Genomic DNA, 15,590 nt, shown 5'->3' with positions numbered 1-15,590 from the left:
ATCCAAGTAAATATTTACCTAATCTTAACATAGGACAAAGAGTTCTTAAGTTTGGAAACAAGGGAAGAAATCATTTACACAAAGTTAATCGTGTTTGACTACAAAAAAAATCTTAACTTTCCTACTTCAAAAACATTTCAAGAATTTTCAAATGAATAGAAGTTTCATAAACAGAAATTATTTTTAAAGATACCACTGAAGGCCTTCCAGGTAAGACAGTAATTATAGGCAGGCATCTCCTGTACTTTTTACTCCTTCTCACAACCCTACTAAAACAACAGTGAAGGGATTGTCGTCAAGGTATAAATCCACCAGGTTGGAGAGAAGAGAAAGGAGGTGATAGAAACAAGATTTTGAAACTACAAAACAGATGGAGTGAGAAATGTCTTATCAAACCCCCAAAATAGAATCATAAGTCAGCAGCCCAGAAAGCTAATTTACTGCAGGATCTCACATGGGTTCAGATAGTGGCAGCCCCTGGCACCTGTGGAGGTAGGGAAGCGGAGTGAGAAGAGCTGGAAATAGGACAGCTGGTTGAGTCTGTTAAGTAATTGGACCCCAGGTCTCCTCCCAACTCCGTAACTGGGCCATCAAGGAGACCTCAGAGACCCTGGGGGTTTACTCTAGGGAGAGATTAGCATAGATGACACCAGGTATAATTTTAAGTGGGGCATAAAGTACTGAAAACAGATCCTGAGACACCTTGGCCTCTTCTCCCAATCAGCAACTGGTAGCTGTGTTGTTATGAAAGGAGATCAGCAAAGTTTTTTTTTTTTAAAGGAATTTGACCAGCTCAGTGCAGCTCAAAAAACCAGAACTAAATAGACTGACAATAAAAGTCCCCAACTACCTCATTGTGAAGTGTTCCCTTTCTCCTCCCTGTTCGGAGTCTGCAAGCAGCTTTTTAGTTCCTTACTCTTGAGGAAATGAAAACAACCTGACATCCAAGGGAAGTCTCCAATACAAAAGATAGAAACCAAAGAAATAAACATGGGGGAAAAAAGCAACTTGGAGGAAACAAACCATGAGAGAGAAAAGAACACTGTTTTAAAGAAATGCTGTCATTAATATTCTGAGAAAAGATATTGCCCATGAAACAAAAATTGGATACTATTAGAAAGGTGCAGAGGTCCCTCAAAGGAAGAAGAAAATCTCTTAAAACTAAAAACTTGATAGCAAAAATAAAAACTCAATAAAAGAGTTGAGAGAAAAAATTAAGGAAAATTTTCAGCAAACAAGGTAAAAGACAGGCAGATGAAAAATGGTAAAAGTAGACAGAAACATTGGCAGTCCAGCCAGAAGTTCTAAAATCCAAATAATAGGAATCCAGAAAAAGAGAACAAAGAAAATGTATAAGACAGTGTTCAAAACAAAAAAAATCAATAAAATTTCTCAGAACTGAAGCACATGAGCCTACAGATTAAAAGAGTCCATTGAGAGCATAGTACAATGGATAAAAATAGGCCCACACCAAGACACATGTGATGGTTGATTTTATGTCAACTTGGCTAGGCTGCAGGCTGCCCAAGTGTGGAGTCCCTATTTTATACTCCCGGTTTTCTAAATTTTGCAACTATTTTATTTTATTTTTATATAATTGTATTCTGGGATAAATATGGGGTTTGTTCCAATTAAGTTGTTAGTGCTTATATGGGGAAAAAAAGTATGTTAGTATGTTTTTTTAAAGAGAGTCATCAATTGAAACTGAAGTATGGAAGCAATAAAATGATTATCATACTTCCTCTTAAAAACAGTTGGTTATCACATCTTTATAAACTATGAGCCCACTGACTGCCAAAATACACAGGGACCTTTGGCATTTGTTGTACTGAGGAACTATGCTACCGTATGGTGCCTGAGCTGGTGACATCGATTCATATAATCCCGACAGTGTTCTTTGTACATGTGTTAAGTATCAAGGTGAAGTGCTATTACTATCAAAGGTAGCCAAGTGAGGAGCGATAAGCAGCTGGAACCAGAGAGAAAGCTGTGATACTCACTTTCATTTTGCATACAAGCTTGTTTTTCTGCGAGAGCCTTTCTTACACGTAGCTACCGCTAGATGGCAGCACAGTGGTGTTCTGGTGGTCTTCAAACCACGGGTCAAGTCAGAACCAGGAAACTGGCTTGAGGGGACCCCCTAAGCCTACAGAAACTTAGAACTGAGACTCTCTGCCATTTCCTTTATCCATCCATCCAGTCATTTGTTCAACAAATACTCATTACCTTTAAAAAGAACTCTTAATAATGATACAGTTGAAAATTTTTTAAAGATTCTATTCATTTGAGACAGTGAGCACAAGGAGGGGGAGGGGCACAGTGAGAGGGAGAAGCAAGCTCCCGGTTGAGCAGGGAGCCCAACACAGAGCTCCATCCCAGGACCATGAGATCATGACCTGAGCAAAAGGCAGATGCTTAACCGACTGAGCCACCCAGGGACCCCAATACACCTGAATTTGAAACAATATTCCTATTGTTTTAAATAACTGAAGGGGACAAGAGATAAAAGAAACAGGTTGAAGTACATTGCTCCCGCATGATTGGTGTAGATGGTGAAGTGCAAAAGTAGGCACCATGTGTTTTTTATTTTTTGTGAAAGAGAACTTTTAAAATCATTTTTACATACAGAAAATTCAACAGTGTACGCTTAGATTGGAGTAGATAGAGAAGTCCATCTGCATGTTTTTATTTCTTTTTAATTTTTTTGTGAAAGAGAACTTTTTAAAATCACTTTTATATACAGAAAATTCAATAGCGTACCCTTAGCCCAGCTTGGTGGCCAGTTCTTTAGCCTTTGCCTTTTCTAGCTTGGCAATGCAAGCCACCAGTTTAGGCCCTCCTCAGATCTCATCATATCTGCCTTTGTAATTGGTTCTGATAGCTCCTACCAGTTTAGCTAGAGCTCCTTTGTCTTCCAAGTTAACCTGTATGAAGGCCCTAGCGATGCAGGTCTTCCGGTGGACCAGATGCCCTAGCCTGGCCTTCCCTTGATAATGCAGTAGGGAATGCCCATCTTACAACACAGGGCAGGCAGGAGGACAACGACCTCAATGGGCTGCACATCATGTGCAATCACTCCAGCTAAGCCTTATTTTTTACCAAGGTGGTGACATAGTAACCCCAGCTTGAAGGGCAGGCGGCCTTTTAGTGGGGATATCCGTTTGCAGCTTTCTTCTCAGCCCAGGCCAACAATCTCTGCTTCCTCTCTTACTTTGTCTCTGGTCGATGTCTGTGGGTGAGCTTAAGCAGCTGAGTAGCTATTTGGCAGTCCAAGGCCTGGGTGAACTGGTTAATCACAAGAGGCCCTTTTAGATGTCTATAGAGAATAGCCCTTTGCTGCCGCAGCCGGACGTAGCAAGACCATTCGACAAAGCAGGTGAGGTTCCTTTGGGGCTGGATATCCTGTCTGATGCCTTGACAAATTCTTGAGCCTTTTCTCCAACAGGGGATTGACCACCTTGTTGGCCTGCTTCTTTATGACAGCAGGAGCCAGGGCTGCCTTCTTCCCTTTCACCTTCTTTCCTTTTGGCATCTTGGATGGCTGAAGGGGAGGGCAGTGCTACATGGTTTTAAACACAAAGAGTCAAGCATTAGGTTTGACTTAATGAGGGAGCCTTGGGAGCTCTTTCTTGAGATCAGAAATCCCAAATAATTCAAGGACAAAGCTTTAGAACGGGAAGAAGTGAATAGTCATCAGAGTCAAGAATAAAGTGGTGTTGATTAATTATGGCTGCTATTCCTCGTGGATCTGGGCAGTTTTATAGAGCCGTCTCACAAATACCTGCTGACAGAGACAATTTGATATCATATCGATATTTAACTCCTATAATTTTCCTTCTGCACTATTAAAGAAAAGCAATTTGTTTCTTTGCTCACACATTGCTCCCTGTGTACTTCCTTCCTGCTCTGTTTTTCCGAACCTAAATTTCATCTACATCTTCCAGGAGTTTTACCTTTACTACTAAGAGATCTTGATACGACTACTCCAAAACTAAGGAGAGAAGTGGGTTAGGCTCCCAAACCAACTTCTTTAGTTCAAATTGCCTTTTCAATACATAAAGGGCATACAAAATATAATACAAAAAGGCAAGACGTGGCATCCTGTAATGGTCAAAAGTGTGATTTTATCGTTCCTATATATAGAGAACACCACAGAGAATAGCTTTGTCCTCCAAAGCAAGGACTTTTAAATCTTTTCGAATCTGATCTTCAACCAGAAATATGTTATACTTTATAGCTGGGCCAGCCCTGGGACTGTCTGTTCTCAAATCCATTCCTTCCTTTTTCTCTGGCATGTTTCAAGGATGCTGATCCCAAGAGGCTGTATTTCCAGGTCTCCCAGGTTATGTTAAGTGACTTCTTGCTGAGTACTACTCATGTGCAGCCCTGCTCTGACACTGGAGGATGAGAGCAATGGAAAAGTGGGGATGATTCCCTTCTTTCTCTTCTGGAGGGCATTTTTGACAATGGCTGGGTCTTCCCTTTAGCTCCAGCTCCAGCCAAAAAGCCCTCCCTGCGATATCAGCTTCTGCTGGATGACCCCAGCTCTGGGACCCAGCAACAGTGCCACCCCAATTTGTCCCTCCAATCGAAAGGGGTTGGTGGTTTCTGCCATTGCTGATTCCTGGTTGTCTCATCTTTCCCTATTTGGCTTCTCAGCTTTTTTATTATTTATGTAACCAGTTTCCTGTATTAAATTTCCTCCATTAAAAAACACACTGATCATGCTTTCCATCTTTCTGATATTGAATTATAGCACATACATATGCATGAAACAGAAACAAATGCTTCATTAACAATACTCTTTTTACTGTGTGCAATGACTCTGATATTTCCTATTCTATTCTATTTCACCTTTTTTTTTTTTTAAGTAGGCTCCTTGCTCAATGTGGAGCCCAACATAGGGCTTGAACTCATGTCCCTGAGATTAAAACCTGAGGACCTAGGTCCCCTATTCTGTTTCACTTATTAAAATACTAATCACAGGGCAGCCCCGGTGGCGCGGTGTTTTAGCACTGCCTGCAGCCCAGGATGTGATCCTGGAGACCCTGGATCGAGTCCCACGTCGGGCTCCCTGCTTGGAGCCTGCTTCTCCCTCTGCCTGTGTCTCTGCCTCTCTCTCTCTGTCTCTATGAATAAATAAATAAAATCTTTAAAAAAATAAAATACTAATCACAACCCACTAAACTGAATTTACAAGTCGCTGGAAGGTTGTATCCTGCTAATGGAAATTTGAAAAACACTGCTTTAAAGACTGTATTTATTTTTACTTTTCCTTTTTCTTTTTTAAGATTTTATTTATTTATTCGTGAGAGACACAGAGAGAGAGAGGCAGAGACATAGGCAGAGGGAGGAGAAACAGGTTCCATGCCGCGAGCCTGATGTGGGATTCAACCCCAGGACTCCAGGATCACACCCTGAGCCAAAGGCAGATGCTTAACCACTGAGCCACCCAGGCGTCCCTATTTTTACTTTTTCAAATTCAGGTTTACTGAGTCATAATTTATGCACAGTAAATTTACCCTTTTAGGTGCACATCATAAGAATTTTGAAAATTATATACAGAATATTTCCATCACCCCCAAGGTTCCCTCGTTCTCTTTTGTAGTTAACCCCTCTCTCCATCCCTAGCCTCTGGTAATCATCGATGTATTTTTTTTTCTTTGTCATAGTAGTTTTATCTTTCCCAGAATGTCATGTAAATAAAATCATAGTGTATAGTCTCCTGAGTCTGATTTCCTTCATCTACAACAATGCTTTTTAGATTCATTTGTGTTATTGCATGTATAAGTAGTTCATTCCTTTTTATTGCTGAACGATATTCTTACCATGTTAAATCTTAGATAATTCTTTTTTAGCCTAAAATGTATGTTTTACTTCTGCTGTTTGTTTGCAACCTGTGAGTCTGAAGTTATGTAAAACCTTCATCACAGAACAGCCTCAACAGTTTTCGTGTACAAAGGCAAGAAAGTAATAGCCTGTGCTCTGGAGTCTTACTCCTGTGATTGAATTCTTCAACTGAACTCTTGCTACTTCCTGATCTTGAGGAAATTACTTACCCTCCCTTTATAGTTTCCTCATCTATAAAATAAGATGGTAGGAATGGTATGTGTTTCACCGAATTCTCACAGAGATAAAGCAAAATGAGACAAAGTGTGTAAAACACTTAGTGCAATGACTGGTCCCAGTAAATACAAGTAAATTGGTGTATGTCTTAGGAAAGCTGGCTATAATTTAGCCAGTCGAAGAAGTCAGGATGAACAGTGTTTTCCAAGGCCATCTCACTTCCTGTAAAACCCTATCACTCACTTCTAAGTATCTAGGAGCAGTGCTCTTGCCAAGCAATGATTTGGCCTGATTCAGTCCATGAAGTCAGGAAGAAATGTTAGGCAAGCCCAAATCTGGGGACTACCCATTGACTCTGGCACCTAACATCATTAAATTAGTTGGCCATTGTACTCCAAATCAAAAGACATGAAATGGGAATGGGGAATCTGCATCTCCTCTATCATCTTTTCAAATCATATTATGTTGGGTCTCTAGTGCATGTCTTAAAAAGATGTAGGCAGCATGGTACAGTGGAAGAATTCCAGATTTAAAGCCAGAACATTTTGGTACCAGGTTGGACTTAACCACTTTTTACTGATGTGATCTTGAACAAGTCACTCAGCATTTCTGTGCCTTGGCTTCTTCATCTGTAAATGCGTATATAACATATTATTTTCCATAAGTCTTCCTGAATCAACTGTCACTTGAAATGATTTTGAAATTAAAATTTTGAAAAAAAGAAATTAAAATTTTGTTATTATTTTATATGCAATGTGTATTTGATCATTCTAATGTGGCCATTCAGATTTGAATTATATGAACTCTGTGATATGATGAGCATGAAAATTATTTCTGTGAAAGCATTTTTATTGCTTTTGTAATAAAGACTGATTGAGTTTATAAAACACTGCTCCACTCAACCCCTGAACATCAGTGTGTGTAATACTCACCAGGCATGCACATTCTAACAGTCTTTGTGTTCATATAATGGACCAGTGAATTCTATTTGCCGCTGAGGATTCAATCACATCCTACAAACAAAGACAGATTGTTTTGAATTATTGTCTGTTGGACAAAGATGTTCAATTGTTAAAACTACTTTAACTATGTGTGAGTTTTAATTATCTGGAGCATACACTACTACTTTACAAATCATATTTCTCTGTAGAATGAAATCTTCATGAATGAGATAAACTAAATTGTTGATATATTTCTATATATTTAAATCACACTTGCAGCATATATTGTCATTTAAAAAAAACACATTTTGGGACTTTCAGAAAGCCATTAAAATGTCACTGTCCTAAAAAAGCAAAAAGGTGCAATAACCGAGGCTTAAGCATTTTCTGATAAATTTGTTAAGGGACATAAAAACTGCTAGGTATAACATCCATCCACCTATTCTTTTTTTTTTTTTTTGAGAGAGAGAGAGTGTGTACGTGTGTGTGTGCGTGAGCATGTGCACAAGTAGGTGGAGGTATGGGGAGAGCCAGAGGGGCAGAGGGAGAGGGAGAAAGAGAACCTCAAGCAGGCTTCACACCCAGCAGGGAGCCCCATATGGGGCTCAATCTCAAAACACTGAGATCATGATCTGAGTCAAAATCAAGAGTCAAATGCTCAACTGATTGAGCCACCTAGGTGTCCCATCTGTCTATTCTATTACAGAGTATCTATTATATACTTGGAATTGTGTTGCCTAAGGAATGCTAAGTAAGAGTGAGAAGGTCACAATCTATTGAAAAAATAATACAATAATAATTTATAATACAATACAACTGTAATTGAGATGTTAATTCATCAGTAAATATTTTTAAATAAATTTAATGCCAGCATGTGCCAGACTCTATACTAGCTATTAGGAATAAGACTTAAGACTTAAAGAGCTTATAATCCAATAGAGGAGACCAACAAATACAATACAACAAATTACCAAAGAGTACCCACCTAATCTTGAGGAATGGTGCAGGAAAATCTTCTCATAGGTAAAATTTAAACTGAGTATAGAGGAACTCAGGAGGTAAGAGGAAGAAAAGAGCTAAGGATATTGTAGGCAGAGAAGCAACTTTTGCAAATACAGAGATGAGGAAACCTGCAAATTGTTTAGTTGTCTGGGTCCTGGGAAACATATTAGAAAGTGGCAAGAGATGCAGCCGGGATGAGTACGGGCCAGATAGTGAGGGGCTGTGTATGCTGTGCTATCCAAATCAGTTGTTGTTGTTGCTGTTGTGTCAGCTTTGTCAGCCTTCAGGGTATTTGATGAGACATTTACTGTCTTTGGAACAGTTATTTCTTTATTTGATTTTTTTAAGATTTTATTTATTTATTCATCACACACACACACACACACACACACACACACACACATACAGAGGCAGAGACACAGGCAGAGGGAGAAGCAGGCTCCATGCAGGGAGCCCGATGTGGGACTCTATCCTGGGACTCCGGGATCATGCCCTGGGTGGAAGGCAGGTGCCAAACCGCTGAGCCACCCAGGGATCCGAGTTATTTCTTTATTGACAAAGTATTGTTTCTCTTTTGGCTTTGCAGATTTTTTTGTCTTCAGTTTTCAGATATTTGGCTATGATGTATCTTGGTGTGGATTTCTTTGGGTTTATTTCATTGGGGTTTTACTAGCTTCTTGAATCTGTCAGTTTATATCTCTCACCAAATTTGAGAAGTTTTCAGCTAGAACTTCTTTGAATACTTTTTCAGCTCCATGCTTTCTCCTCTTCAGAGACTCTGACAGGAGCTTTAGATCTTTTGCTGTTATCCCACAGGTCCCCCCACCCCCCAGGCTCCTTTCAATTAAAAAAATTTATTTATTTATTTTAGATTTTATTTATTTATTCATGAGAGAGAGAGGCAAAGACACAGGCAGAGGGAGAAGCGGGATCCCTGCAGGGAGCCCCATGCAGAACTTGATCCCAGGACCCTGGGATCAGGACCTGAGCCAAAGGCAGATGCTTAACCACTGAGCCACCCAGGTGCTCTGCGTTTTTTTTTTTTTAACAGATGTATTTTTTTAAAACAGATATTGTAAGGTTAAAAACAACAACTGTTATCATTGATAAAGTCATGCCAATTGTTAGTACTGCTTCACATTTCCAAACTACAAGTTTACGTCCTTATTTAGAAAGGGATCTAATTCTTTTTTTTTTTTTTATTGGAGTTCAATTTGCTAACATTTAGCATAACACCCAGTGCTCATCCCGCCAAGTGCCCCCTTCAGTGCCCATCACCCAGTCACCCCAACCCCCCCCCCACCTCCTCTTCCACTACCCCTTGTTCGTTTCCCAGAGTTAGGTGTCTCTCATGTTTTGTCACCCTCACTGATATTTTCACTCATCCTCTCTCCTTTCCCTTTATTCCCTTTCATTAATTTTTATATTCTCCAAATGAATGAGACCATATAATGTTTGTCCTTTTCCAATTGACTTATTTCACTCAGCATAACACCCTCCAGTTCCATCCATGTCAAAGGAAATGGTGGGTATTTGTCGTTTCTAATGGCTGAGTAATATTCCATTGTATACACAGACCACATCTTCTTTAAGGGATCTAATTCTTCAAGAAAACTCTTCCATATTTAGGTTTTGGTATTATTAAGCACATCTGGCACTTTAATACTAGCTACCATGGCCTCAAACAGTACATGTCCTCATAAGAGTGTGACCTCTGTGTCAGGGATAAGCCATAGATTCACACGCACACCTGTTAAAGAAACAAACTGTGCAATGCTGGTGTTTCGAAATGTCCTATTTGCCCCTCAGATATTGTTATTTACCACCAATGTGACGATATGTATGAGGATGCAGCCACTGAATCAAGAAAGACAACGGAAAGAAAACAAGAAATAGATGATGACTGATCCTGTAGACAGAGTGCAGCTCGCCTTGATGAATTACAAAGGGAGAAGTAGTTTTTAGTCCACTGTGCTGAAATGGAGGATTCTCCATCTTATTTAGAATAAGGTTTCAAAGTGCCACATGCTTCTTATTTCAGGTTTTAAGGGCAGATGTTTTTAGTAAAATTAGTAGCAGTTTTTCAGCAGGCGTCAAGTATAAAAAGTGAAATTTTAAAAAGTGTGTCTTTAAAAGTTGAGAAGCAGTTTCACAGCCCCTAAGTTTGGTCAGTGACTAGGACTTAGCAGAAGAATTTCTGAAAGGACAACAAATAATACAAATATTATTTTAACGTGAAGTAACCAGTCACATTTATTGTCACAAAGCTCAAATATCCCAGTTAGGGATCTTTTGTAGAGAGAGCTCCTGATCAGGGTGGCTCTTCTTTTATTTTGAATTCATCTCAGTTGCTTTTTCATCTTCCTTGACCTCTCATCTCCTCAACCTCTTTCTAAATTTTGTTTAGTTTTTACTTTTTTTCCTGCATAATTCCAAGTTTGTCCCCATTCCACCTAACTTGTAAAACTCGAACTGAAGAAATTAAATGGAATTCCTGATAACATAGTCCAGTGTTATCTTAATGCTTTTGCTACATGCTTTATGCGCCTAATGTTCTGTGAGAAATGTGTTTTCTTCCCTTCTAACACATGCCCACATGCTTCCATTACTAGTGCTAGAGCCACCTCTTCCCAGTGATAACACAGCTCAGATCATTTTTCTAGTGTGTGGATGAGGCTGTTGTATGGAATGGAATCAAAGCTTCAAGGAGGGGGTGCCTAAGTGGTTCAGTTGGTTAAGTGTCTGCCTTCAACTCAGGTCTCAGGCAGGTCATGATCTCAATCAGGATCCTGGGATTGAACCTGCTGAGCTGAGAGCCTGCTTCCCCCTCTCCGCTCCCAGGTTTGGGCTCACTTGTGCTCTTGCATGCTCCTGTTCTCTCTCTCTCTCTCAAACAAATAAAATCTTTAAAAAACAAAACAAAGTTTCAAAGAGCAAATTATATTGACTTGTCCTCCCATATAAGACCCAGAAGGAAGTTAAACTGCTTTCATGTGGCTTGCATTCAGATGCACTGTGGCATAATATGCTTTTTTGCCAACGTATTTCCCTCTTTCCCATTTGAATGCCTCTAAAAATCTTACTGGGAAAGATAAACAAGCTTTTAAAAATATAAACAGAGGTCAAAATTTTGAAGCAGAAAATAAGACTTGTAGAATTTTCATAAGGCCAGAAATAATCTGGCCAAATCTTATTCAGGATGTGGAAGGAGCAGTCTAGGCAAGAGCTCCATGACTGGGCTTTCATAGACAAGTGTTTTCATCTCTACCCAACAGAAGAAATGCTGTTCCTCTCAAAAACAGCGCCAGGAAAATTTGTGAGGAAGACAATTTATATTTGACATCAAGAATCTCTCTTTCAATTAGCCTTCATTTCCCCCCCTTTTAATTTGGCTTAGTTATTTCCAACCATCTCTTTCTTTCTGTTCTCAGGAATATGTCAGATATATTCCCAAGAAAATATAAATGGCTAATGTAACTTCATATGTTCCTTCCCAGAGGTAATTACAAGGATCAAAGCCTAAACCTAAAGTAGTGGTAATCAAATCACATGTCACAGGAACAGGACAGGTGATGAAAATGAGCAAAGTGGGTGGCATTTCAGGAAAGCAGGGAGATGACGGAGATAGAGCCAAAGGAGAGTGCTGGATTCTCTCAAAGAGGAAGTCCAGCCCCTGTAGACCGTTACCAAGTGGGCTTGTTGGCTGCAGTATTACTAGATCTTCTGGCATTTATTTGACAACTCAGGTTTTTGTGAGAAATCTCCTGAAGTATCAGAGTGCTTGAGTGCTAAACCTAACATACCTGGAAGTTGCATTCATCTGTGGACTACTCATTTATATTCTTGGATGACAGGAAGACATACTGACCACTGAAAGGCCACATGGACCAGTGGAAAGAGCTTTGTAGTGCCCCACACGTGTTAAAATCTCAGTTTTGTCCCTGACAGTTTCAGGAAGCTTGAGCAAGGTATTTAATGTCACTGAACTTGTCTATAAATGGGAATAAGTAATCTCTGTCTTGGGAAATTTGTAGGTTAAATTGTATAATATATAAAAAGCATGCATCAGAGTCTAATACACAGTAGATGCTTAACATGCGGTCAATAGTACTACAGCTACTACTTACCACTACTTATTATTAATATAGTGGGATTTCAGGTATCAACCAACATGTGATGAAAGCATTCAACAAGGGCTAAGTTTCCTGCAGCCCTTCAAACATAGTGTTTGGGGTCACTTATCTGTATATAATATCATTCCTGTCTATATAGTCTGAATATGGATGTGTTATGGAATTCTGTGATTGTAATTTATTGGAGAGTTGACAAAAAACATCAAAATATAATACATTTCAGCAAAGGGGCTAAGTTGTTGCTACATACATGGGAATCAACAGAGTAACAGCAAAGTAGTTTTTATTTTGATTGGGTTCTAGTTTTTTTTTTTTTTTTTAACCTGTTAGTCACCTGGGTGACTCAGTCAGTTTAGTGGCTGACTTTTGATTTCGGCTCAGGTCATGATCTCAGGGTCCTGGGATTGAGCCCTGTGTCAGGCTCCATGTTCAGCAGGGAATCTGCTTCAGGATTCTCTCTCCCTCTGGCCCTTCCCCTACTTGCTCACATTCTCTCTCTCTCTCTGTCTCTCTCTCTCTCTCTCAAATAAGTAAATTCTTTTTAAAAAATATTTATTTCTTTAAGAGAGAGAGTAAAAGAGCATGAGCAGAGGGAGGGACAGAGGGACAAGCTGACTCCCTGCTGAGCCCTACAGGGGGCTCCATCTTGACCCTAAGGTCATGACCTGAACGAAAGTGAGATGTTTAAGGAACTGAGCCACCTAAGTGCCCCAATACATAAATCTTTAATAAAAACCCCAAAACTCTAGTTCCATCCATGTCATTGCAAATGCTAAAATTTCATTCTTTTTGATGGCTAAACAATATTCTATCGTATATATATTATATATATTATACATATACCACATCTTCTTTAGCCAGAGAAAGACAAATATCATATGATTTCACTCATATGTAGAATTTAAGAAACAAAACAGATGGGGACACCTGGGTGGTTCAGCGGTTGAGCACCTGCCTTTCACTTAGGGCATGATCCTGGGGTCCTGGGATTGAATCCCACATCAGGCTCCCTACAGGGAGCCTGCTTCTCCTTCTGCCTATGTCTCTGCCTCTGTCTGTCTCTGTCTCTTATGAATAAATTAAAATCTTTTAAAAAAAGAAACAAAACAGATGAACACAGAGGACAGGAAGGAAAAATGAAATAGAGAGAGAGACAAACCATAAGAGACTCTTAACTAAGGAAACAAGCTGAGAGTTCCTTGAAGGGAGAAGAGTGAGAGGATGGGGTAACTGGGTGATGGACATTAAGGAGGGCACTTGATGGAATGTGCACTGGGTGTTATATGCAGCTGATGAATTACTAAACTCTACCTCTGAAACTAATAATACATCATATGTTAATTAATGGATTTAAAAAAAATTTTAAACCTGTTAGCCTTTAGCTTTTTTCAATTTTGATATGTATATTATGCAAAATTTATTGTAAAACTTTACTTAATAATTCTATAGAGAAAGAAAAAATGGAATAAAGGCAAACTGATATAAAGTGAATTATGGTATATTCCATATCTCATTATTTTAAGTCACAGTGCATAGCATAATTAAGCCTTTGTAAATGAATGGAAAAACTGATTCAGTTTTAATAAGTAAAATAAGGAAAATATAATTCAAACTAACTTCATTAAAATAGGCTAGAATAGCCCTAGTTATCCCATTTTTTCCTGAATTTCAATCTGGATCCTGCCAAAACTTGAGCAACTTTACCATGGATTTTCCCCTTAAAAAACCTAACGGAGAAAAAGACTAGAAATTCATAGGCCAGAATAAAGCAAGAAGTCTGATGCCAGCCATGTTTATTCTGTTAGATGGCAAAGGACTGGTAATAAATGTGTGCTGAGTCTGAATACTGAGGACATTGGTACAGAGGCGTTGGAATGAGGATTCCTGGCACTTGTGAGTCCAATAGGTAGCACTCTTAAGGCATAAGGTGTTTGAGTCCATTTCAATGAAATAGATCTTCCAGATTTCTTTTATCGACCTCCCTTTGAATTCTTCTCTCCATCTTGATTAGCTAACATCACTCCTAAAGTTCTGATAATCCTTTTAACAAGGTTTGTTTATCCTTGAATAGGAGGAAGGGTATAGGGGAGAAGAGAGACAGTAGTGTATCAGGTGCTGTTATGAATTAAAACAAAAGAAAGATGACTGTCAAGGATTTCATGACTATGAAATTTCATGATTTCATGACCATGATATCAAGATACATGGCTGGTGTTCTGTATGAATTTCAAACAATGTTAGTAGCATTTGTGATTCATCTGTTTACTACTTCAGGACAAGAAGTTTGTTTTGTTTTTGGTGGCAGAACTAATTCCATCTATTTCAAAGGACTTTTGCCCACAATTATACCCTATTTTTTATTTAGTTTACATAGAACAGTCATATTTTCTTGGTTTTCCTTTTCCCCTCAAGAATTTTGGGTTACAGCAATACTATATTTGAAGTGGTTTTTGTAAGTTTCTCTGTTTGTTTTGATATCTGATTAGGACAAGGTGTGTCCTTCTGTAGACTTTCTGGTTTCTGGAAAGAATTCCATTTTTTTCTTTTTTTATTCCATATGTCAGATGAATAGGCAGCCTTACTATTTTTCCCCTTGTAGAGTGAACACATCTTATGGAAAAAAGGAAGGAATAGTTTCAATAAATATGACAATAAGTATGAAAATGCCACTATCCTCTTCTCTCCTCCCCTTTTTGGCACTGCATTCATTACTTTGGATGCAACTAGAAACAAATCAGTCCTTGTCTTTTGCTCAGTTTGTTTGTCTCTTCAGGCCCTGCTGGCCAGTGATCAATAACAGGCCTTTATAGTAGAACCATGTAAAAAAAAATGTATTTAAGGGCAAACAGCAGTATGCTTTATATCTCTAGTATTTGTGGTAGTAAAATATGGAATGCAGTTATGTTAGAAAGAAAGAGCCAAACTAGAAATCCAGGAAGCAAAAAGAACATGTCCTAAAACACTCAATAAATATGTATCAAACATTTTTTATGTGCAGGAAACCCAGCTAATTACTGGAAAAGGAAAAGTTACAAAGGTATATGAATTGCAGTCCTTATCTTTGATGAATTTAGTCAAATGGAGTCAAGTCACAGGACAAGTTATAAAAGATTTCTGAAGATGATTTCAGTGATACAGGGGTATCCACAGAGTGTATTTGGTTGGTTGGTTGTTAACAGCTCTACTGAGATATAATTACTATGTGATAAAATGCACCACCCATTAAACTCGCTCATTTGAATGGTATTTAGTAAATGTTTGCAATTGTGTAGTCATCACTACAATCTAATTTTACAACCTTTCTTCCACTCCAAAAAATTTCCTTGTGTGCCCATTTGCAGTAAATCTCCCACTTCTACCCCCAGCCTCAAGTACCCATTGATCTGCTTCATCAAAACAGCTTTGAGTCCAGCGCTAATGTAACCTCACTCCTGAGACACTACCATTC

General features: G+C 38.9%; 1 pseudogene; it reads right to left on the bottom strand.

Annotated features, from left to right (window-relative positions):
* Positions 1–2,726: 2,726 nt before the first annotated feature.
* Positions 2,727–3,725, bottom strand: LOC144315124 (large ribosomal subunit protein eL8 pseudogene; annotated as a pseudogene).
* Positions 3,726–15,590: the final 11,865 nt, after the last annotated feature.

This window comes from Canis aureus, chromosome 6, assembly GCF_053574225.1.
Source record: "Canis aureus isolate CA01 chromosome 6, VMU_Caureus_v.1.0, whole genome shotgun sequence".
NCBI lineage: Eukaryota > Metazoa > Chordata > Mammalia > Carnivora > Canidae > Canis > Canis aureus.
The sequence above is the reverse complement of the archived record's forward strand: the minus strand, read 5'-3'. Positions and strand labels throughout refer to the sequence as shown.